Source organism: Mauremys reevesii, linkage group 13 (assembly GCF_016161935.1).
Source record: "Mauremys reevesii isolate NIE-2019 linkage group 13, ASM1616193v1, whole genome shotgun sequence".
NCBI lineage: Eukaryota > Metazoa > Chordata > Testudines > Geoemydidae > Mauremys > Mauremys reevesii.
In genome coordinates, this window is record NC_052635.1 from 40,939,635 (window position 1) to 40,963,742 (window position 24,108).

Below are 24,108 nucleotides of genomic sequence, written 5' to 3' on the forward strand. Positions count from 1 at the left end.
AGTCCTGCACCCCAAACTCCTCACCCCCAGCCAAAGCCCACACCCCCTCCCGCACCTCAACCCCCTGCCCCAGCCCTGATCTCCCGTGCCCTGGGAACCCCTCGATCCCAGCCCAGAGCACCCTCCTACACCCCAAACCCCTACCCCAGCCCTGATCCCCCTCCTGCCCTTGGAACCCCTCAATCCCAGCCCAGAGAACTCTCCTGCACCACAAACCACTCATCCCTAGACCCACCCCAGAGCCTACACCTCTAGCCAGAGCCCTCACCCCCCCCCACACCCCAACTCCCAGCCCAGAACCCCCTCCCACACCCTGAACCCCTCTTCCCCTTCCCCACCCCAGATTCTGCACCCCCAGCTCAGATTCCATACGCCCTCCTGTACCCCAACCCCCTACCTTAACCTGCAGTCCCCTCCTGCACCACAAATTCCTCAGCCCCGCTCTGCAGCCTGGACCCCCATCCTGTACCCCAGAGCCTGCAGCCCCATCCCAGAGCCCACACCCCAGCCAGAGCCCTCACCCTCTCCCCCACCCGAACTCCCTTCCCCAGACCAGTGAAAGTGAGTGAGGGTGTGGGAGAGTGAGCACCAAGGGGGGGAATGTAGTGAGTGGGGGCAGGGCCTTGGGGAAGGGGCGGGGCTAGGGTATTCAGTTTTGTGCAGTTAGAAAGTTGGCAGCCCTGCCACAGGCGCCTCTTGCTCACTGGGCTCCTGTCTCCAAACTCCCCCGATGTAAGGGGTCTTTCTTGCAGGAGCCTTTCTCACTCCCTCCAGTTTCCTGGCTCTGTCTCAGCCAGGTCTGTTCCCTTCCAGTTCTGTCCTCACTGAAACTCCCTCTGATCCCTTATAGCCCAGGTGCAGTCCTGCCCACTTAACTATCCCAAAGGGGAGCTTACTTTAATCACAGAGGCCAGCCAAGCTGCAGCATGGGACGTTTGCAGTTTCCTCTGCTATGAAAAGCCTTCTTTAAGGTACGCTTGTAGCTCTCCTCTTAAAAAGGAAAAAATGTAACCGAGCTTCTTAGTTCTCCAGACCGTTGTTCAAGATGCTAGTTGGTGTTGGCCTGTTGTTTTCATTGTTCCCGCTATGCTCCTTTGAGTGAGTCATTCGGCTCTTTTTTGATCTGTTGGTAGAGAGAAATGTGATTTAATCTGGTAAAATGCAAGGAAAATGAGTCATCCTGTAGTTTTTGTGGTGCTTAGCTGTAGGTGTTGGGATCCTAAGAAATTAACTGGTTTTTGGTGCAACCCAAGTCAAAGCTGACTCTCTCTTTCGTTCCTCAGCTCCCTTCTCCCATACTTCTGTTCTTCTCCTGCTGTAGATTACAGAGCTTGTTCTGTGGTTACTAACCTCTTTCCACACTCCCGGTGATATTGTCCTGGGATCTAGATGTCTGGATATAAGGGAAGGCTTTGGGTACTTGTGATTAAAAGGCAGGCTCACACAGCATGATGTCTCCTGTGTTGTTGGCTACTTCCAAGAGCCACAGCTCTGAAATGTGGTCCCCTAGGTTGGTGCCTGTCCAGCCATTGCTTCTGTTTTTTCCGGGAAGGGCAGGAGGTAGCAATGGCAACTCTTCCTCCTAAACTCCCTCCCATCCCCCACACGTTCTCAGCAGTGAAAGAGCAGCTCACCCAAGCTTTCCTCCCTCAGTCATGATCCTTGCCAAAATGGAATCCTGTCTTGTCCCCAGGACATCTGGCAAAGTGGAGGAAAGCCAGACAACTACTGTGTCCAGTGTGGAAAGATAAGGAGATGGAGCTAATGGTCACAGAATTCGCTCTTCCAGGCAGAGTTGATCATGCCTAGAAATAACGTGGCGCACACGGTTTTAATGAATGAAAAATGTGGAACAGGTTTTATAATAATTTTCAATTTGCTTTTGAGTTGGACAAGCTGCATGACTCTCCAAAGACATTTCTCTCTGTCAAGAGATGAATGCCCTCGGAATTGTTAAGGGCAACATTTTGCAAATGGAGAGATGTTAGCCCTGGGCATTTTGGCAAAAGTGCAGTTTGAATAATTACATTTTGCCTTTCAGTATCCACGGAGGAGGGAGTACCAACAGAAAGTTCTTTCTCCTTTCCAGCTGACAGAGGGATGGGGCTTCAGAAGTATCAGAAATCAGCTAGCCAGAAGTGGCTATTCTATGCAAAGCCCTCAAATGCGGTTCAGAGAAAGTATCCTGGTACAAATCCCAGCCTGGCGTGGCAGTGATGGGGCATTGCTCCTAGGCCTCAGTGATGGGGTCCATAACTCTCTTCTCTTCTCTTCTCCCAGTGGTACATCTGGCTAGCAGGTTCTGTCCTCCAGTGCAGGCGTCTGGTATATATTTCAAGCTCTCGTTTAGCCAACAGGAAGGTTTGGTTCCTGTGCATCCTATCACAGGTCCGTTCTCAGAGCTGCTGATGAGCTACCACAGAGCAGCACAGTGAGGGCAGCAGTAATGAGCAGGCTGTTAGTTCTCAGACACTGATCTCTTATTTCTTGCAATGCCTCTCCCCACGAAAGTTAAAAATGCCACTCACTTTACACTAATGAGGAAAATTTGTGTTGTAGTCTATGGACAGGGATTGGCTTATTAGAGACAGTCATTTACAGTGGACAAAAACAGACTCTCCAAACAAAACATACATTTCAATAAATGTAATGCAGCAGGTGTCCTTAAAAATGTGTCGTTTACTGCCCTAACTGATTGTTTGTTTGTAATAATTCTCCATTCCAAGGGTAAGGAATACTGCAAATACCATAAATAGTGGTAAATAGTAAAAGAAAAGCCCTCTGTAATTTGTACCGCATCTATAATAGGTACTTTCTGCGCAATACTGGGAAAGGAGCAAATGGCAAGTCTCCAGATAAGATGATGGAGATACAGCGGGTGGATTTCCTGGGCTACAACCACGTTCTCTCCTCTGCAGCTGTGGAGGACCCTAAATGTAGGGGCAGAGCTGCAGTTCTGCCCCAGAGGGGCAGGATTTTTTTGTAGCTCTGCAAGCTGCTCATCCTGATATCATAAGATGTAGAGTTGATGCAGAGGCATGTCAGAGGAGGAGCAGGGTCTGAGCAAAGTCCCGTGGGTCTAACAGTGACCATGTTGCTCTGAAGGGAGTAACATTTCTCTGTATTTGAACTTGGTGTGGGTTCAGACTTCAGGATCTGGCTGCTAAAAGTTTACTAAAAATATTTGATTTAAACAAATTCAACATTAAAAAAAAAAGTTTACATTGTCAGATCTTTAGTTAAAACAGCCTCTCTGGGCACTGATAATAGCCAAGAAAGAGTTGCCAGATTTACAATTTCACTCTTACCGTCAGCAGGAAACTTTCTTTACAAATAGTCGTGATAACCATTGCGGTGTAAATGTGGATGCAATAATTGAAATAATGTATAAAGCAAATTAAAAACTCTGTTGTGAGAAAGGAATCAAATGAAAGTATTTTTAGTGAGGCAATTTTAAATACTAGCTGAGTTTTGTTTAGCTAGTTAATAGTTCGAATAAAGAGATACAGATCAGATTTATTTTCAAATAGAAGCTCAAAGCTATTTTTCTTCACATTATATTGTTCATACAGGAAAATGGAATCTGGTAGATTTTATGAATTATTATCAAATGCAAAGGTGAAATTGGCGAGGTGTCCTAAAAAAAGCAATAAATACTTAAGACTGCTCATTATGCTGGTCTGTCACAGATTTGCACTTAATATAAATCTTGTTACAATTGGCCACCTTATCCAACAAGCACATTTAATTTCTGTGTCGGGAAGTACAATTTATGTTTAAGCTATGAACAGGTTGGCAGGGTGTTCCTTAATCTTGTTTTGGAAATGCTAGCAATAAATTTAGCAAGTGGCTTGAATCAAATCAAGGTTTTATGGAAGTTACATCTGTCATTTTTAAAGAGAATAGAGAAGTTTGAGAATGAGGCAGAAGTATCAATTAAGTAATAGTTGAAACTAGGAAAAATGTTCTACAGGTTTAGAGTACACTGCTCTCAGACTCCTGAAGAGTAAATCCAGATTGATTTAAGAAAACGTCTAGCCACTATTTTAAAACCTTTTGGGCTATACCTAGTTCATTTAAGTAATTTGTTCCATATACTCCCCCCATCCAACAACCCAAAACATGATAAAATACATGCAGGACTTCCCCTATTGGTACTTTTGTTCCATCTATTTGAAATGAGGACTTAAGTCTACAGTTGACTAGATGATGACAATTCAGTGTCATGTCAACTTTTAAGGTTTCAGAATTTGTTTTTGTTCCAAAACCTTTTGAACATATTTGCAAAAACAGAGTTGTATCTTTTCTGACTGAATCCTGAATTTTCCAGTTTGGGAAGATGTGTGGGTAGGTAGCATGATGATTAGGACATTGGCCTGGGATGTGCTGAGTGCGGTGTGTGGGGGGTCTTTCTCCTCCCTCTTTCCCCCACCTCCCATCTCCAACAGAAACTTTGTCAAAACTGATACATCTTCATGAAAGAGCATAAATTGGTGAAATTTCATTTCACTGAAAATGTTCCGATTAGTTCCGCTCAAGTCTTCTGCTGGCAGCAAATCTCTAGTCTTTATTTACCTTCTATATTATGGGAGAGTAAAATATTTTGTACACTCTTGTGTACCCAGTAGTGCAGGAAATACCAGACTCTGGACTTTCACCAAGCCTTCCATCTGTGGAATGTGAGTAAAATAGAGGAAGAAATAGGAAAACTCCTGGAACAGTCAGAATAAAAGCAGCAGCTGACTCATTGCCTTCGCAGAGGCCTTCTTGAGAATTTCTGTGGACTTTAGGGAACCCAGTCATGCCTCTGATCGAGCTATCTGATTGCAGTTACCTCAGCAACCCTCTTACCTCCACTTCACTGCAAGCAGGGCTTTTTCCCAGCCCCTTAACAGCGTCCATCTTAGCAGCCTGAGAGTTGCTCCAATAACTATTTCCATTAACTTCTACTATAATATATTGTTTCAGAAAACAAGCTATTCATTCTGGAATTAAGAGGGGATATCTGACCACAAATACTGATATACTGCTGGGTGTAGGAGCCTAGGTAACAAAAGTAATTGACCTGCTCAGTCAAGAAGCTATCTGTCCATTTCCCCCTGTTTTATGACCCGGCCTTGACAGGCAGAGATTCTAGCTAACTGTAGTATTAATACCATGTTCACAGGCCTAGCTGAATTCCAGAATGCAGGATCTTTTTTCTGTCAGCCACATGTGTTTGCAATTGGAATATCATCCTGATCTTAGCATAAGATGACCTTATACTTTCTGCTAGTGAAGCTCTGTACTATTTCTGCTATAAAGTTGTGTTCTCTACTCCCTCTTTCTCCAGCCATGCCCAGTATGCTAGGAGAGAGGCAGTGTGGAGCCACAATGTCAACTCGGCGCCACCTGTGGGATTCCATCCAACTGGGCAGAACCACCAGAGAGATGGTTTAGCCAGCTTTCAGGCTGCTTTGCAATGATGATAGTGAAGGATCCGGAGCAATGTCATTACATTGTCCAAGATTCGTCTGTACTAAATTTTCAGAGAGTGAAAAATGCAAAGGCATGCACAAATATATTTTGCAAGTGCCCTTGATCTTACTTTGAGTGACTATTTAGACCCCAATCCTGCATGAGGAGAAGCCAGTGTGGAGTTACTGGGACTCTGCGTAGACATAGGAGTTCATGCTACAGATCATGAGACAGGCACAGGGAGCAAAAAGTCATTGGCGGGAGTTAAAAATTAAGTTTATAAATTTGGCCAAGTTGTTAAGAAATGAAGAACCCTATGTGAAATCTATAATTCAAGGTTTTGGCAAAATAAGGTGAAGGTTCATTTAATTATATTTAATCCAGACTTTACTAAGGTGAGCAAATATTTTAAACCAGCTTTCCAAAATGGGTGTCGGGAAGATTCATGTGAACACTGTCCATGGGCCTGATCCAGTGACCCATTAAGTATATGGAAGTCTTTCCATTGACTTCACTGGGCACTGGATCATGTCCCAGGAGTCTAAGAAATAGTCAGAATTTGGATTTGGCTGAAATAAGGTTTTAGCAGTTTGTTAAATCTTAGTAGTTTAGTAGGAATAGTACAGAATTTGTTAGGTGTAAGGTGCCTGAACTCTGCTCCTTGCTCAGGCAAAGTTACTGCTAATTCCACTGGGTGGACAGGAGCATTGTATGAAACTACCTGGAATTAATTGGTGCAAACAAGTTCATACAAACTTCTTTGAAACAGAAATTGCAAAATTTGCATAATTCTATCCAGAGTTTGATGGCACAAATTGGGAACATGTATAAGTTTGTCACTTATAACCAACTTGCTCTTTACATAAAATTTGATAAGTAAGTATGCTGCTTGTCTTGCTCACAATAATGGTCTACCTAATTATGATGCTAATACAGAAACTATTGGTATGGGCATAACGTCAGGAAGAACAGAAATAAGATGCATATGTCAATTCAGTAAGAACATTGACATAAAAACTTCATCAAATGATTTATATCCAAGCCAAAAGCTGCCTTGAATTATATCCCAAGCACTGAAAGATTGCAGCTGAGGGAGTACACTGAAGTAAAGTTCAAATTCTGCCCTCAGTTAAACCAGTGCAAGTAGAGTGGAGTTACGTATTGGCAGGGCCGGTGCACCCATTTAGGCGACCTAGGCGATCGCCTATGGCACTGGCATTTGGGGGGCACCATTTTCTTCGGCAGTGACCACGGCGGCCGGAACTTCAGCCGCCCCGGTCACCGACGGCATTTAGGCGGAGGGAGCTGGGGCAGGGGAGCGCGGGGAGGGCCGCCTGCAGCAAGTAAGGGGGGGGCGGCACGCAGGGGAACTCCCCAGCTCACCCCTGCCCTGCCTCCTCCCTGAGCACGTTGTGCCCGTTTCACTTCTCCCGCCTCCCAGGCTTGCGGCGCCAATCAGGTTAGGCGCCGCAAGCCTGGGAGGCGGGAGAAGTGAAGCAGCCACGGTGTGCTCGGGGTGCTCGTGCTCGTGTGCAGAGCAGGGGTGAGCTGGGGCGGGGGGTGCCTCAGGGCGGAGGGTGAGGAGCTGCCGCGGGGGGGGGGGGTGCCTCAGGGCAGAGGTGTGGGGGGGCGCAAGGTGGAAGTTTCGCCTAGGGCGCGAAACATCCTTGCACCGGCCCTGCGTATTGGGGCAAAATTTGACTCAATTTCTCTGATGTTAACAAAGACCACTGTGCTATGGAGTTGTCCATGTTATAAGTTAATAAATGGTGGTCCCCAACCTATTTCCTTTGAAGTCAATAGGAGTATTGCACATCATGTGTAAGAACAGCAGTATGTTCATTATAAGGTTAAATATCAGAAGCTTTACAGTAGTTTTACATTCTAAGATTCATTAGTCTTCCAAATGCCTCCTTTAAACGTCAGCGATTATTTTAGAGCTATTAACTCACCAGATAGTTAATATTATAAAGATTTCTGCAAGGGTTTTAGATCATGTTATTACAAAGTACATGAGTTAACACCTTGTTTTGGTTTTAAAATGTAGCATTTCCAATCCATGTTTGACATGCTTGGGGCTATTCTGAGTCCTGATCCTTAGAGGGAACAAACTACAACATTAGGTTTTAATATTTTATTATGAAAGAGTCAAGCTGTTTACAAGCTGTGTAGCAAAAGTGTATTTTGTCACAGTGCAGTGTTTCCCCCAAGATTAAGTACAAGGCTGTACATAATGGAATGGAGAATTTAGCTCCTCTCTAACAAAGACAAAATAACACAATTGAGGAAAAATTGCATGTTCTGTAATTTGAATCAAAGTGCACTGGAAATATTTCCATTGGACACATCCTATTTTAAAGTTATAGCATGCGCCGATTTTTATTGATCCAAAGGTTGAGAGTATTAATACAGCCTGTGTAATATATGCCATATTTAATACATATACACACGTATATGTTATACATCCTGATTGTATATTGACAGCGTTGAGAGAAAAAGAAAAACTTTTACAAACCTGATCCTGCAATGTATTTAAACATGCACTTAAATTGATGTTAACAGGATTTAAGCATGTGCTTAAAGTTAAACACAAATTTAAGAGCTTTGCAGAATCATGGCCAGATTCAGCCAAGGCTTTATGAATGGCCCTGGGTAGTCCTGAGGGGTCCTTTACTGCCACAGGGAAGGGTCCATATAGTGAGAATGGAGCAGAACTCTGTGTTTGCCCCTTTCTACACTACCACACCCCGACATACTCCCTACATCTGGATTTAGATTTGCACCAGCATGGGATTTCTCTGATGGTGATTTGCAAACAGATTATGGCCCCCTTGTGCCAGTAGATTGGTGCGAAAGGGTTGTAACTAGGCTTCAGAATCTGGCCCAGTGGCTTTTATTTTGGGGGAGGGTGGAATGCCTATATAGGACACTGGACTGGTGCTGTGCTACTCTATAAAGAGTGCTTGATGCATACGGTAATTTAAACATGTTCCCAGAAATGTCATTCTGGGTTTTCCAAACCAAGTTTCGATCCCACCCCCATTTTTTTTGTACACTTTCTTCTCCAGCGCACCCTAAAAGGTTACATTTATTTCCCAGATAGCACATTTTAAAAAATGTATCCATGTGGAGCGGTGATAACGCTAGTTCTCTCTTCCTCCATTTCAGTGCACAGGATTGTTATGCTTTAATTGGGTTTTCTATTTAATAGTTTCTTAGGACTCAGACAGTGATTACTGCAATTTTAAGGTTGGATTGTTAACATCATCTCCAATAACTTTCTTAGAAATGTCACCACTTGATATTTTTTCCCGTGGTAATAAAGGGTGACCATTAAAAACTGAGCAATGTTAGTGATTGCAGCACTGTGATTATATACGTTATGAATTACAGTGAGTGAATGTATAATGTATTACAATTTCAGATTTAGATAATAAAGGCTTAGCTTGGATCCCTCTGGATTACTAAGGTGTTAAATGATTTTCTTTCTGTGATTTTTCTCATATTTCAAATTTCATAGTAGCATTGCTGTCAAGATCTATTTGACATTCTATAACACTTCCTCAAACACAGCCTGTCTCTCCTCCTGACAGAGAGCATGCTTTGAATGAAAGTTCATTAGTCTATTGAAACATTTCAGTTAATTGCTAAGCTCATACCCAGAATTGTGAAGTTCATATTTCCATCTGTGCACAAGCATAGCAATAAAGAATTTTTTGGACAGGTTAATTTGCCTAAAATACCATGTAGTCAATCAGAGTAACAAAGTTGTTGATGGGAGCATCTGTCAAACTGTAGCTTTCATCAGAGCTGTCCCTCTCTGCTAGACTAACATCTCTGGCTTCCACAAGTTGGCAGAAATACAGCAAACAATAACAGCAGCTGCACTAGAATAATGTTATTCTGATGCTAAACACCAAACAGCTGGGTGTTGCATTGGTAAGAATGGTTTTATGGTTCAGCCTCTTATGAAAATAAAATTCACTCATTCAGCTATGGTATTGTTTTAATATTTAATTTAGGTTGTTTATATTATTTACATTTTGTTAATTTTACGTTTCATATAATTTGCTGGAAAACAGCACCCTCTTTGAAATTTGTGTGTGCATGTGCATATAAAGTTTTCTTTCTTTCTTTCTTTCTTTCTTTCTTTCTTTCTTTCTTTCTTTCAAAAAAAATTAAATGTATAGACCAAATTTATTAAAACAAGCTTTGTGTAAAAGCTTGGAACTTTCATCCATATTTCAAAGATGTGAACTACACCGCCTGTAGTGTGCCATTAATTTTCTGACAATCAAAAACATCATTTAACAATTAGGTTCCAATTGTTTGCTGCATTTCTCTCATCAGCACTGTGTATGGTGACTAAAGCCAATATTTGTTATATGTCAGAAATGCATCAAGTGATAATGGAGGCAGGAGTAGAATAACTTTATTTTGATACACATAGGGCTATGTTATGCTCATGTCACTGGTGTAAAACTGAAGTGAATCTGCTAGGTCAGTGCACTTACCTTAGATTCACTGTACATTGGGGTGAGTCAGAGCAGAATTTGACCTATCATAGTCACAAGTGTAGAACTTAAGGTTGAAGGAGAGTGCTTCGGCTGGTAGAATCCTTAATTAAGAAACTGTTTGTGTATTTTTCACCTGTGTTGAGAATTACTGAGCCAGATTTTTAACAAAGACTTTGAAATGTTTCCAGTGAAATTTTATGTTTGTGTTGTTTATGCATGTGAAAACACAGATACACATGCAAATGCACATCTGCACATGCACAATATGCAGTTGTGCACAGAAGTGCTCTTTTATGTGCATATTTACTAGTATTTTTGCGTGTGCAAATTTGTGGATGCAATCTAGAATGCTCCTTTGAAAAACTGGCCTATGATTTTCAAGTGATTACACTGCCAGAATAAATGCTAATGCTGCTGCTTAATATATATATATATGTGTCACCATTTAGCATACAGTATGCTACTCCTGGAGGAATTATGCGCCACTGCGCAGTGCAGAATTTTGCAGAAATTAACATGTGTGCAGAATTTCCTTTCTCCCACAGAAATGGGCTGCAGTGATGCTGACCATCCCTATGGCCACAGGACTTGGCAGAGCCCAGCTCACACATAGAAGATACTGCTGGGGGGAAGAGGGGAGTTAGAGGGTTCCTGGCAGCTGCAGTTCTCAGAATGCCCTGAGGGAAGGAGAGGGCAGCACACAGGAAACACCATGCCTGGGATCAAGCATCAGGCTGTTCCTCCCTCTGGATCCCTGGGCTTTGGGAAAAGGAGGGTGGATGTCTGGGCTCTGGGGGGGGAGGGGTTATAGGTATCTGGCCCGGGGGGGCCCACGGCTAGGCTCTGTGGAGAGAGGGTTTGGGTGTACTGGCTGCGGGGGGCACATCATGGCTGGGCTACGTGGGGGAGTGGTTGTCAGTTGTCTGGTCCCATGTCTGGGCTCTGGAAGGGGGAAAGAGGGCAGAGAAACAGGAACTGGGTTGTCATAGGGGTTTCTTTAACTCTCTACTCCCTGGGGAATTTGTGTGTGTGTCTGTATTGTTACAGACATACTTGCCAACAGATATTTTGAAACAAATTACCAAAATAATTGAAACTGGCATGATTATGTAGTGTTGTTTTGACAAATAACATTTGGAGAATATTGCAGAATTTTTAATTTTCTGGCACAGAATGCCCCCAGGAGTGTGTACTACTACTTAGATCAGATGTCAAAGTAAAGATAATGAGTCCATGATGAAATAGGTTAATAAGTTAATTGAACGTTGTAGTTCACGAGAGAGACAAGGTAGGTGAGGTAATATCTTCTATTAGGCCGACATCTGTTGGTGGAAGGTATAAGGTTTCAAGCTTCCAAGAACTCTTCTTCAGGTCTGGAGAAGACAGCTAGGCTGTCTGAACTAAATACAAGTTGAGACAGATTGTTCAAAGCATAAGGGGTTAACACCTGTTGTGGGAGGCCACTTGAAGTGGGCGATTGAGGGCTAGATTGTTAAGCATAAGAGTTTACACATGCTGTAGGAGACCACTTAAAATGAAGTGGGCAATTAAGGGTTAGCAGACAGTGCAGTGTGTTAGATTGTCATAATGAGCCATCAAACCAGTCTCTGTAATGAGTGCATGGTTTTTAGTGTCTAGCAGAATTATGAATTTGAGTTTCCAGACTACAGTAACATTGCAAGCAACATTGTAGTTCATGGACAGATATATGATGAGGTAAGGTAAAGCTGAGTTCCACTGACTTTTATTTTTTTTTGTTATTATGGAATAGTTTTATTTTCTTGTAAAGAAATTCTACATTTCTATTTTCCATTGTTCATACAAGGATGAGCCCCTGTGATCATTCTCATACAGAAAGAATGTATAATTGTTTTTTTGCACTTAATGCTTTTATATTGCAATTCTGGGCAGGTAATAAGGTGGCTGATATATTACCAGACTATCTTCATTGTTCACCTTTTCTCAAGGACCTCAAAATATCATTACACTAAAACAAATCTTAATGGGTACAAACTGAACTACTAACAATGTGATTACATAGTTAAAGCATACAAAAAGAGATGAATGCTAATCTAATGGAAAGCGATATTATGTGGGATTGTTTTCGGTTGGTGCAGTGCATTAAGAACATTTACAGAAGGTACATTTTAGATATCCTGTGGTAAGGCGGAGTACTGATTTACACAGACTTAATACAGCTACTTGGGCAGCTTTTAGTAATATGAACAAATACCATGGGCAGCTTAGCGAGAACATGACAAGTTGGTTAAACCTGGGGCCTCCACTAGAAATCAATCTGTGTGTTTGGGAGAACTTGTGCACAGCTAGTTAAGATTCACTAGCTATATGACTGTACAGTACCTAGGACAATGGGACCTTCCAGCTCTGTCATACAAGTAATAATTAATAAGAAAGACCCATGATCTGGGATGAGGCATTAGCTCCTGGAAGAAGCAGAGCTAAAAGTAAGGGGGGAAGGGAACCCCCTCTTTTGCTAAAAGCGGAGGAAAGTTCACTCTCCACTCCTTGGCTTGGAGTAGCAGCATTTCTCCACAGCTCTCCTCCTCCTTGTATGAAGCAGTGAGAGCTCCCTATCTGTTTCCATCTACTTTAAGCACTAGGCAGCGAGGTAACCAGGTGGCAAGTAGCAAAGGAGAGCTGTTTGACTGAGAGGACACAAGAGACCTCTCAGAATCTTGCTGAGTAAAGGTTACATGTATGTTTTAAAGGCATATAGTCCACAGTCTCCAGGAGGCATGAGTGTGTATGGCCTAGTGGGTAGAGCACTAGACTGGAACCATAAAAAATAGGCACAATACTACTTAGCTAACCGAGATCGGTCTTGTGAGGCTTCATTTGTTTGTCAAAGCATTTTGAGATCCTCGGCCAAATGATGTTGTAAATGTACCAAGTGTTGTTACTGTTATAGTCCCTCCGGACACACATCTTCCCTCCAGCTGCGCCCAGCCACTTTTCCATTATGGCTGGGTTCCCTGGCATTCTCTGCAGTGAAGACAAACGTGTTTGTGTGTGTGAGAGAGGTGTGCTGCTCTATAACCTCCCTCCCCATGGTTCTATATGCCTTGTCACTGCTGCATCCTAATATTGAGAGGAGAAAACAATTGAAGGCAGATTCATAGCGCTGTAGAATCAATACACCATGCGTCGTCCTGCTTATCTCCGTACTTCATAGGAGAGTGGAGAGAAAACATTTGGCAGGGGAAGATTTCACCACCCGCGCCATAAGAAAAGGGCACCATTCGGGAGGAATAACACCCCAACAGCTACTCAGTATTCTGTAAGGTGGAATGCTGGAGGATTCACTTAATGTGTTTTTTTAATAATGACAGAACCACTCACTAGCATTACAAAAAGGTTACAATGAATATAATAAGATCAGGGAAAATAAGAGATCGGGACGGGAGAAAAACGGTCTGACTGTTAGGCATACTTCCCTACAAATGCAGTGAGTTTAGGTCTCATTATTTCCTATGACAGAAGTGTTTGTTCTTAGCAAAGTCCATGGTGGATGGTAGAAGGCTTCTTTGTAGTTGTGACTTCCCAGGAAATGTGAATTTCACCCTCAGAATGAACCTTGAACTTCTCAAATTAGAGAAGAGAGACATAGGCCCACCCGCCTTCTCAGTCCCAGCTTTCATATGGCCCCCAAAGTGCTGAGTGCACTCAGTGAGAGAGACAAGGTTCCCATAACTCACAGGACTGGGCCTACCAGAAGAGAGCCGTATCTTTTCATCTGTGTTCTCAGGATAATCCAGAAAACAAACATGGGGAAGTGGTGACTTTGCTGTCTTGCAGCAGCCATTTCATGTCTGTATTACAAGCATCTGCTGCTTCATAACATAGGGCCAAAGCTTTACAAAGCTTCTGACAGTGTTGCCAACAAAATTTATGATTGCATTCATTAACATGTGCAGTTACCAAGTTTGTATGCGCAAAGACAGAGTTTTGCAGACATAGTGAATGACTGCGCATTTTTGCAGGTGTGCCTGTTGCACCATGCTTGGAGAAATTAGACAAAATTTCCCCAAATTAAAAAATGAATAGTATTCAAAGCCAATGTGTGGTGTTATCTCTATGCTGGGGTGCAATTTTCCCCCCTTCACTTACACCTACTTTAAATCTGTGTAAGTCCATTGACTTCAGTGCACTGTTTTCTGATTTTCTGGTGTAGGAGTAGATTCAGTATCCTGAGCATAGAGTTGACTTGATCTTTCTTTTTTAAGTGAAAGATGAATTGGAGACAGCTATCAATTTTTAAGGTTTATCTACTGCTTTAAATTGAGTTTCATTTATCCCCTTTAATTTAAAAGTAGAATAATTGACCAGTTGTTAATGACTAACTAGAAAAGACAGGGCTTGATCCCTTTTTCTGCTTCTCAGTCCAGGGGAGGACAGCTTCTTGTGAAACCTAGGTAATATGTTGCTAATGCATATTTTGTCTAACCCTCCCATTGGCCTCCTGGGTACCATTAAGATATAAGGCCATGCACTGCCCTCAGTCCATGTATGCCATTCCTCTTGTTTAACCTTAGGGGCTGCATGCAGGGATTTTGGCTAGTGTGTGACAAAAGCAGTGTCAAGAGTTAGAGGTTTGAATAAGTATAGCCTTATAGAACTGACCGTACTAAAATAAATACTACAGCTGTCAAAGAGACACTGAAAAAACACCAGTTCACCCAGTACTGAACTCACAAGGGCTCCAGAAATAGATACTTCTCAGCAACTCACTGAGCTAACACAGTCCAGGTAGCAAACCCATAGATCTCTGTTCAGTACCGATGCATTAACTGGCTCAGATGTGATCATTTAGTGCTTATTGCGGCAGTCAGACAGAAGAGAGCTTCAGCCATGCCCAATTCATTGGGAGCAGGAGAGAGGGGATGGCATAGGAGCTGGAAGATATAATGGTCCTACACTAGTGGAGGATTCATTTACATTAGGGCAATCATACAATCGCTAAGCTATGTCGTTGTTAAGATCTTGTGCCAGCAGCTGTACTGCAGAATCTGGGCTGGGTTTTTTAAAGGCAGTGGTCCTCAAACTTTTTACCTCCCCCCTCCTCCCCCCCACCCTTGTCAGTGTCCCCCTCCCCCACAGCTGGGATCAGAGCTGCAGCTCCAGGAGTGGCGGGGACACAGACGGGGTAAGGAGGCCAAGGCTAGGGCCACAGCTGGAGGCAGGGGTGGGAGCAGTGCCGAGGCTGAGGCCAGCAGCCAGACCCCTGGGCGCATGGCCAGCAGGGAGTGGGAGGCCGGCAGCCAGGGTCGAAGCCAGGAGCAGAGCTGGGTGGCACTCCCTCCCAAATCCCCGTGGGGGCTGGCCCGGGCCCCACCCACACCTCCCTGAACTTTCCTCTACTCCCCCTAGTGGGGGGATGTCCCACAGTTTGGGGACCTCTGCTCAAAGGAGCCCAGTTTGGCTAATATATTTATAGATTTTAAGGCTGGAAGGGACTATTCAATCATGTAGTCTGACCTCCTGTATAACACAAGCCGTAGAATTTCACCCAGGTACTCCTGTATGGAACCCCATAAGTTGTGTGTGACCAAAGTACATCTTTCAGCAAGGCATCCTGTCTGGATTTGAGACATGAAGAGATGGAGGATCCACCACTTCTCTTGGTAGTTTGTTCTCATGGTTAATCAAAGGCTCCACAGGCTACCAAGTGAGGGTGTGGAATCCCAGTCATTGGAGATTTTTAAGAACAGGTTAAACAAACACCTGTCAGGGATGATCTAGGTTTACTTCGTCCTGCCTCAGCACAGGGGGATGGTCCCTTCCAGCCTTTCATTTCTATGATTCTACAGTCACCTTCACTGTTAAAAATGTGTGCCTTGTTTCATTTGAATGTGTCTGGCTTTCACTTCCAGCTAGTGGTTCTTGCTATGCCTTTGTCTGCTGGCTTAAAGAGCCTGTTAGTACCTGGTATTTTTTCCCCGTGAAGATACATGTACATTAAAGTGAAATTGGTTATGAAAGCTTGAATTGCGTCTCATTCTAGACCAAAATGTTCCTAGCGTACTTATACATTTTGTATTACATTAGCATACACACTTTATAGATAAGTTTTTGCTGCCCTATTTTAGCCAAAAGCTTATTTACCTTGAGACACTATAGATTATGTTAGAGAAGAGTGAGAGCTTTACTTGCTTTTACTGTCCATTGTGGAAGCATTACAGGTTTGATTCTAAATTAATCTTTATTGTGTTCTTAAATTTCCTCTGATTCCTTGACGTATCCTGCCATCTCAAACTTAGCTTTGTTGGCTACAATCAATTTATTATTCATAAATTCTCTGTTTTGACAGCAGTAGACTGGATTCAATTACTACCGAAAGGCCCAGTCATACCAGGTTACATTGGTAGAAAATGAATTGTTCAGTGATGTAATCTGTCTTAGTGAACATTAAGTGCTTCTTTGATAATTATATATACATGCATCCACAACAAAAAAGAACGCCTCCTGTCCCCCCAGAAAGATGGTCAACACAGGGAGGAAAATCAACAGATTACTGTTAGCAGTGGTATCCTATAAAGGCACCTAAAATCTACTGCTATTGCCATGCTGAAGTACGCCTGCAGCTGTAGCACAAACAGCAGCAGTGGACTGCAATAATACAAATACTTGTAGAAAAAGTTATTCCCTTCATTCGGATTTATGTGTAGCATTTTTCAGATAGCGATCTGTAAGATAAACAGGCTTAAAATAAGTCCTCAGCATCACAGAGCACCGTGGAGAGAGACTGCACCATTTGGAAATGTGCAGTCTTACCTTTGTTTTTTATTATTTTTATGTTTAAAAAGGACGGGAGCGAGTAGCTTTGAACCAGCGTAGGTTATTTTTCAGTCTGACAGACGAGAATCGACTGAAGGAATTTTGAAGGCTGCACAGGGTGTCTGTCAGAGTAATAGCAAGTTTTGCTGACAGCCTCAAATATTCACACATGCCTGGACTCTCATACATTCTGTCCGCCAAGGAGAAGACTGAATGTTAGACTTCTTCATCAGACTAGATTCCATTCCATGATAAAACCCTTTCTAGTCAGAGCAGAAATAAGGGGGAGCTATGTGGTACAGATACTCAAGGGCATAAGGCAGGGGTCGGCAACCTTTCAGAAGTGCTGTGCCGAGTCTTCATTGATTCACTCTAATTTAAGGTTTTGCGTGCCAGTAATACATTTTAACGTTTTTAGAAGGTCTCTTTCTCTAAGTCTATAATATATAACTAAACTATAGTAGTACGAAAAGTAAATAAGGTTTTTAAAATGTTTAAGAACCTTCATTTAAAATTAAATTAAAATGCAGAGCCCCCCGGAACAGTGGCCAGCACCTGGGCAGTGTGAGTGCCACTGAAAATCAGCTCGCATGCCACCTTTGGCACGCATGCCATAGGTTGCCTCCCCCTGGCATAAAATGTGCTGCTCGCTTCTGTAGACTGTACAGGTAAAAGTCCTACCTTGCTCTTGTGTCTTTGTTTAATTTTTTTCTAATTAATGTTTGTCTTAATATTGTCTTCACTCCTTTTCCCTCTCAGAATTACGCATTCCCAGTAGCACTGCTTTTGAGAAGGCAGCTAATGAAATGTTTACAGTCCTTACAAAGCAAAGCATTTCACTCCATGGCCTTCTACTACTGTGCTTTCTGGAAGGGACAGACATTTTACTTTGGACCTCTGTTCTTGTAACATGATCCGGAGGTTATTGTTTTCAAGCAAGCAAGGTGTTAACTCCTTGCTTAGATTTCACATAGGTGTTACAGGGCAGAGTGGAGTGGCAGAAAGAGAACGGAAGTTCTAATTAGGCTTTCTGAGTGTGAACAGGAAATGGTATAAAATTGTTAAAGGAGGCAGAGGATGGCTTTTGAGAAGGTAGAGGTCCATGCTCATTTGTCGCACAGCTGGTTTTCTCTCCAAACTAGGGGGTGTTTTTCTTTTTTTTAAATATAAGGACATGTTGCTCCATGTTTTCAAAAATGTTCAACAGCCACAATTGGCAATGGATTTTCAGAAGAAGCTCAACTCCTGTTTAGGCTCCTAAAAGAAATTACCAGGTTTTCAAAAGTGTTCTCACTGAGAATGATGGGAACTGCTGCAAGTTTGTTTGAAAATCCAGCACTTATTAGTTGCCTAAATTGGCAGCTGTTGGGTGTTGAGCTCTTTTGAAATTTTGGCCCTACATTCTTCAAGCAACACACTCTCAAGAATAAAACTTTGAGGAGAAAAACTGACTTCTACTTCCTATTGCTGAGCCAATTGGTTCATTTCGCCGGTTTACAGTGGATGGCTCCGAGACCAGTAATAATACGCGGCTGTTTTCATCAGTAGATCTCAAAACACTTTCTCAAAGAGGTCAGTATCATGATCACTGTTTCACAGAAGGGAAAACAGAGTCACAGAGATGCAAATGTCCTGCCCAAGGTCACCCACCAGCCTTGTGACAAGAGTGGAACCCCGGTCTCCTGTCTAGTGCTCAGGAGAGAAGTTTGAAGGGTTAATTATTCATACTCTGTTATTTATTAATATGCTAGGAATAGCAGCCGTACTATTAAAAATAAATCATTAGGGCCAACTTTTTGTAATTATTTGTGAATTTTCCCTTCATGTCTGTATCCCAGGCCCTTCTAAACCCATCACTATTGGTTGCATGAGCCTTACATGAACCAGAAGATTAACAATTCCCCTGGGATTCTTAGCTAGGTATATTTCTGAAATTTTTTTTCCTCTATTAATATTTTATTACTAGTAGAGACAAGCCAAATTTGTGCCATGTGCTCAGTTACTTTCTCGCTATCATTCTCACACACACACACACGTATATATTTTAAACCATAAAGCTTAATCTCATCTCTGATTTCAATGGATGTCTGCAAAAGAGCAATATTTGTATTTCCTAAGAGTTCAACTGTTCCTGCTAGACTTGCCTCACTAAATCATCATTCTCCTTTTTTGTGACATATTCATTGGCTGCTGTGACAACGGGTATTATGATGTCTCAAACAGAGGTATGAGAACATTCTGTGCGGAATATGCTGAAAGATCATATAAACCCTTTGATCCTTGCTGCTACTAGGATCAGAACCGTGCTAGCTGCAATCATGTGTAAATATATTTCTTGCTAGTAGGTTTTTAGTTTGTCTTTTCTGACCAGCTTGGATAGGGATATATCTGTTTGTGACCTGTGTTTGAGCTAGAGCCTTCCAGATTACTAAATAATGGATGAAATTTTGAATTCAAAAACATATTTAATCCATAAAATATTATTCAAGAAATACGCAATTCAACTAATATTAGTCAACTAGCTCTAGTTAGAATTGTGTGATAAAACCTTACTACCTAGAGTACCTGGAGGCAACCTAAGGGCTGGTTTCTATGCAAATGTATTTTTATAATGAAAAGAAAGGATAGCAAATGATGAAAAAGAAATGTAGAGATAATGAATACAGTATGTGTTGCATTTATTGCCATTCTTAAAACTTCCCTCCCCCCAGCTCTCTGTGGTAGCTTGTCTCCAATATAAATAGGGTCTTCCAGCCCTTCATTTTGTGGTAAGCTGGTCTAATGGATATTACAAATTCTCTACGCATAGTTTGGCCTCTGCTGCCTTCTCTTTGTTTTAAACTGATTATCCTGTACTTCAAACGATGAGTTTTCTAGCTAATAAAAGGGCTCCTGGAGAGGTAAAATGGAATGTGAGGGGACTCACATTCTGCCAAAAAGGCCGAAAATATTTTCTTTCATCAGCCAGGCCACACTGATAAAGCTGTAGGAAAGGGGTAAGTGCTCAACACACTGAGGAACAGGACATCCTGACTGTGCCTGGTTAAGTGAAGTATAGTATTCATCATGGACCAAGCTGAACTAAAGTCAGTCTTAGTTACCACTGAATAATCCAGTCTGCTGAACCACTGAGTCACAGGGCACAAAGAGATCTCGTTTTCGCAGAAAAAGCCTTAGAAGGATCCCTGAGTCCCATTTTCCACATCTCTAAGGACAAATGCTCCAGCTGAAAGGGAAAAAAAGGGGGGAAAGGGGGAAATCTTCCTTTATATTTCCTAAGAAATGAAGAAGGAAGGTGCATTTGCCATTTTCTGTCCCTCTGAGTCCATCCAGGAACCTTAGTGACTAAGTAAGGCTTTAGTCACAGAAACACACATACACACAGATGATTTCAGGAATTCCTCCTTTGATTCATCATCCTTGGAGGCCCCAACTAAGCACAGCAGGTCACAACTGATAAGGGAAGCAAAGGGACACAGGGAGAAATGTGTGGCCAGCAGAGTTAAGGACAAGAAGCAGTTTTTAAAATATATTAGGAACAAATGGAATCCTGACAATTATCTGATGGAAATATTAAAATTATCAATAACAATGCAGAAAAGGCAGAAGTGTTCAATCACTATCTGTTCTGTATTAGGGAAAAGGCAGATGATGCAGTCATTTCATATCATGGTAATCACACTCTTTTCTTTCCACTAACATCTCTGGAGGATGTTAAAAAGAAGCTATAGTGGTAGACATTTTTAAATCATCAGGCCCAGATAACTTGCCCAGAGTTTTAAAAGAGCTGGCTGAGGAGCTTCCTGAACTGCTAATGTTGATATTCAATAAACGTTGGTGCATTGGGGAAATTCCAGAAGACTGGAAGAAAGGTAATCTTGTGCCGGTATTTAAGAAGAGTATTTTGGATAACTCGGGTAATGACATTGGTCCTGGGCAGGGAATGGCTGATACAGAACTCAATTAATAAAGAATTAAAGGAAGGTAATGTAATTAATGCAAATTAACTTGGGTTTATAGCAAATAAATCCTGCCAAACTAACTAGATTGAGATTACAAATTTGGTTGATAAAGGTAAGAGTGTTGACATAACATATTTAGACTTCTGTAAGGCATTTTGTTGGTACTGCATGACTTCTTGATTAAAAACTAGAATTATACAAAATTCACGTGGCACATATTAAATGAATTAAAAACTGGCTAACTGATAGGTCTCAAAATAGAATTGTAAATGGGAAATGGTCATTCAGTGGATCTGTTTCCAATGTGGTCCCACAGGGATCATTTTGTGGCCAAACACTATTTCATATTTTTATCAGTGTCCTTGAAGAAAACATAAAATCATCACTGATAAAGTTTGTAGGCAACCGAAAAATTGGGGGAGTGGTAGGACAGGTCACTAATTCAGAACAATCTGGATTGCTTGGTAAACTTGGTGCAAGCAAACAATATGTGTTTTTAATATGGTTAAATATATACATCTTGGAATAAAGAATGTAGGCCATACTTACAGGGTGGGGGGACTCTATCCTGAGAAGTAGTAACCCTGAAAAAGATTTGGGGGCTGTGGTGCATGATCAGCTGAACATGCACTTCCAGGATGATGCTGTGACCAAAAGAGCTAACATGATCCTGGGATGCATAAAAAGGGGAATCTTGAGTAGTAGTACAGAGGTTATTTTACCTCTATGTTTGCCACTGGTGTGTCCACTGCTGAAATACTGTGTCCATCCTACAATTCAAAAAGGATGTTGGTAAATTGGAGCGGGTTCAGAGAAGAGCCACTAGAAAAATTAAAGAATTAGAAAACATGCCTTCTAGTGATAGACTCAAAGAGCTTGATCTATTTGGCTTAACAGAAGGTTAAGGGGTTTATAAGTACCTACATTGGGAACAAATATTTGATAACTTCTTCAATCTATAGAGATAGGTATAACACAATCCAATGGCTGGAAGCTGAAACTAGAAAAATTCAGACTGGAAATAAGGTGTACATTTTTTACAGTCATTAATTAACCATTGCAACAATTTACCAAGAGTTGTGATGGATTTTCCATTGCTGACCAATTTTATATCAAGATGTTTTTCTAAAAGCTCTGCTCTAGGAGTTATTTTGGGGAAGTTCTATGGTCTGTGTTATACGGGAGGTCAAACTAGGTGATTGCAATGGTCCCTTCTGGCCTGGGAATATATGCAACTATGAACAACACAGTCTGCTGAGAAGAGGCAAAGCTAAAGCAGGGCAACACAGCTGAAGGAAATTTGCATACTCCTGGAAGGAGAGCCAGCTGTCAGGGTCTGAGACCACATACTGAGAGAACAAGCACAGGATGGATTCAGAGGACTATGAGGCTGTTCTTTGGACAGCCATAGCATCCCATGAACTTGGCAGAACAGGAGAGTTCAGAGGAACAGGACAGTAAATGGAGATACACCTGTCTCATAGAGCTGGAAGGGACCCTGAGAGGTCATCCAGTCCAGCCCCCTGCCTTCACTAGCAGGACCAAGTACTGATTTTGCTCCAGATCCCTAAGTGGCCCCCTCAAGGATTGAACTCACAACCCTGGGTTTAGTAGGCCAGTGCTCAAACCAGTGAGCTATTCCTGCCCCTCCCATGTCTTAAAGGGAGTGAAACATCCAGGAAGTACTTCCCTTCCAGTTCCAAGCTATTGCCATGTATCCCACTTCAAGCCACACTGGAGGAGGCTTTCAACCACATTGTTGATTAACTCAGAAGGAATGGGAAAGGGAATGGCATGTGTCCATGATATTTTCAGTAGGACTTCTATACAGATTTTAATTTTTATATTCTGATTTATGGGACCTGTGATCATAGCTATACTCATCAATCACGTGTAGTGGCTACTGTCTCCAAATAGTCTTCAGTCTCGTAAGTACAGCTAGGAAAAAACCTGTCCCTCTTTTTTGCCTCTTAATTTCCAGTTCTTCAGCTGACTACTTTCCCTTCCACAGATGCCACTTTCTTCTGTATACTCTAATGTAATCCAAATATCACACTGGGTTTGATGACCCACTTTGCTAGATACTGAAGCAATTCCTTAGATTTTCTGATAAAGAAATCAACATCAGCATAAAGTTGATTGCAGCGTCTGCTTTCCCCTCTAATGTCATTGACACCATCGTGTCTGGCTCCACTGATAGAAACGGAAAAAAAGGTCTGCTTCTTGTAATGTGTTTGAAGTTAAGCTGGCCATTGCTTAAGAATGGATTGTGGATATAGAATGTTGTTACTATCAGAAAAAATTATAGACACACAGCACATTTCTAAGTAGATTTGCTACCTTCTATAAAATTTGGCAAGTGTTCATGGAGTTCATCAAAAGCAATGAATTGAATATGCTAGATCAACATTAATTTATAATACAGCTAGCTGACCCCTACCACACTTGGGGTAATCAGTACAATTATGATCCAGACTGTAAAGTGTCTAAAATATATAATGTGCATTTTGTGCCATCCTAATCTAACAGTAGCATAGGCAGTTTCTCAAGAGGCTATTGATAATAACCAGTGGCATTATCTACTGGTGTGGTAATTTAACATCTTATGTCTCCCTGAATTAATGGATTTCTCACTATGGCTGTATATAATTTTTTGTGTTTTATTATTTTCTTTGTGTCCTGGTGAGATACTTTGAGCCTTGCAGTTTCCACTATACTGTAGTAAAAGAAAAATCACTGTTAATTGAAGTGTAAACGCTTGAAAAAAGGAATGAATGGTATTTTATACTATAATAGCCTTTACTACATTAATAATGTGATTCACTGCTGAAGCAACTCTCATCTGAGATCTCAGAGCTCATATCTGGGTGTCCTGACTCCCAGCCCCCTGCTCTATCAAGTGGACAACTCTGTCTTTAATATGTACCGAAAAATACGGGTCAGACGTCAGCCACGTGTCTGAGGATGTACAGTGTTCACGATTCAGCAGAGATGCTGCTTAGCAAAGGGTCTCTGCCGCTGTTGTATCCTGCAGAGGCGCTTTTCCACTGCAGCTTTCTCCATGGGATGATGAAAGGGGAATTGCCAGCTAACGAAATGGCAGGTGAATTTCTACTACATCTCTGACACATGGTAATAGTGACCATTGCCCGGCTGCACATGAATGTGCCTGTTCCTGCTCTCCATTTGCTGGGTGAAAATTTTCCACCCTTCACACCCACACAGGCCATGCCCATGTAATACCTTAGTGCCAAGTTTTTTCAACAGTCTTCAAACAGTGCTGCATTAACACATGCCAGTGAACTTCTGGTGTGCTCCAGCAGGGTCCACATGGGTCAGTTAGAGCGTGACATCCTAGCACATACTAGAATTTACAC

General features: G+C 42.1%; 1 protein-coding gene across 14 annotated transcripts in view; it reads left to right on the forward strand.

The window, feature by feature from the left end:
* The window catches only part of CDH4 (cadherin 4), an 823,907-nt gene that overhangs the window by 478,850 nt on the left and 320,949 nt on the right, over positions 1–24,108 (forward strand). Inside the window, exon 1 of one of the 14 annotated variants that reach the window (XM_039498110.1) lies at positions 19,032–19,091. The exons of the other annotated variants lie outside the window; for them this stretch is intronic. The gene's annotated coding sequence lies outside the window, so the exon portion shown is untranslated. Of the gene's footprint in view, positions 1–19,031; positions 19,092–24,108 lie in introns of those variants that run through there. 14 annotated transcript variants of the gene reach the window in all.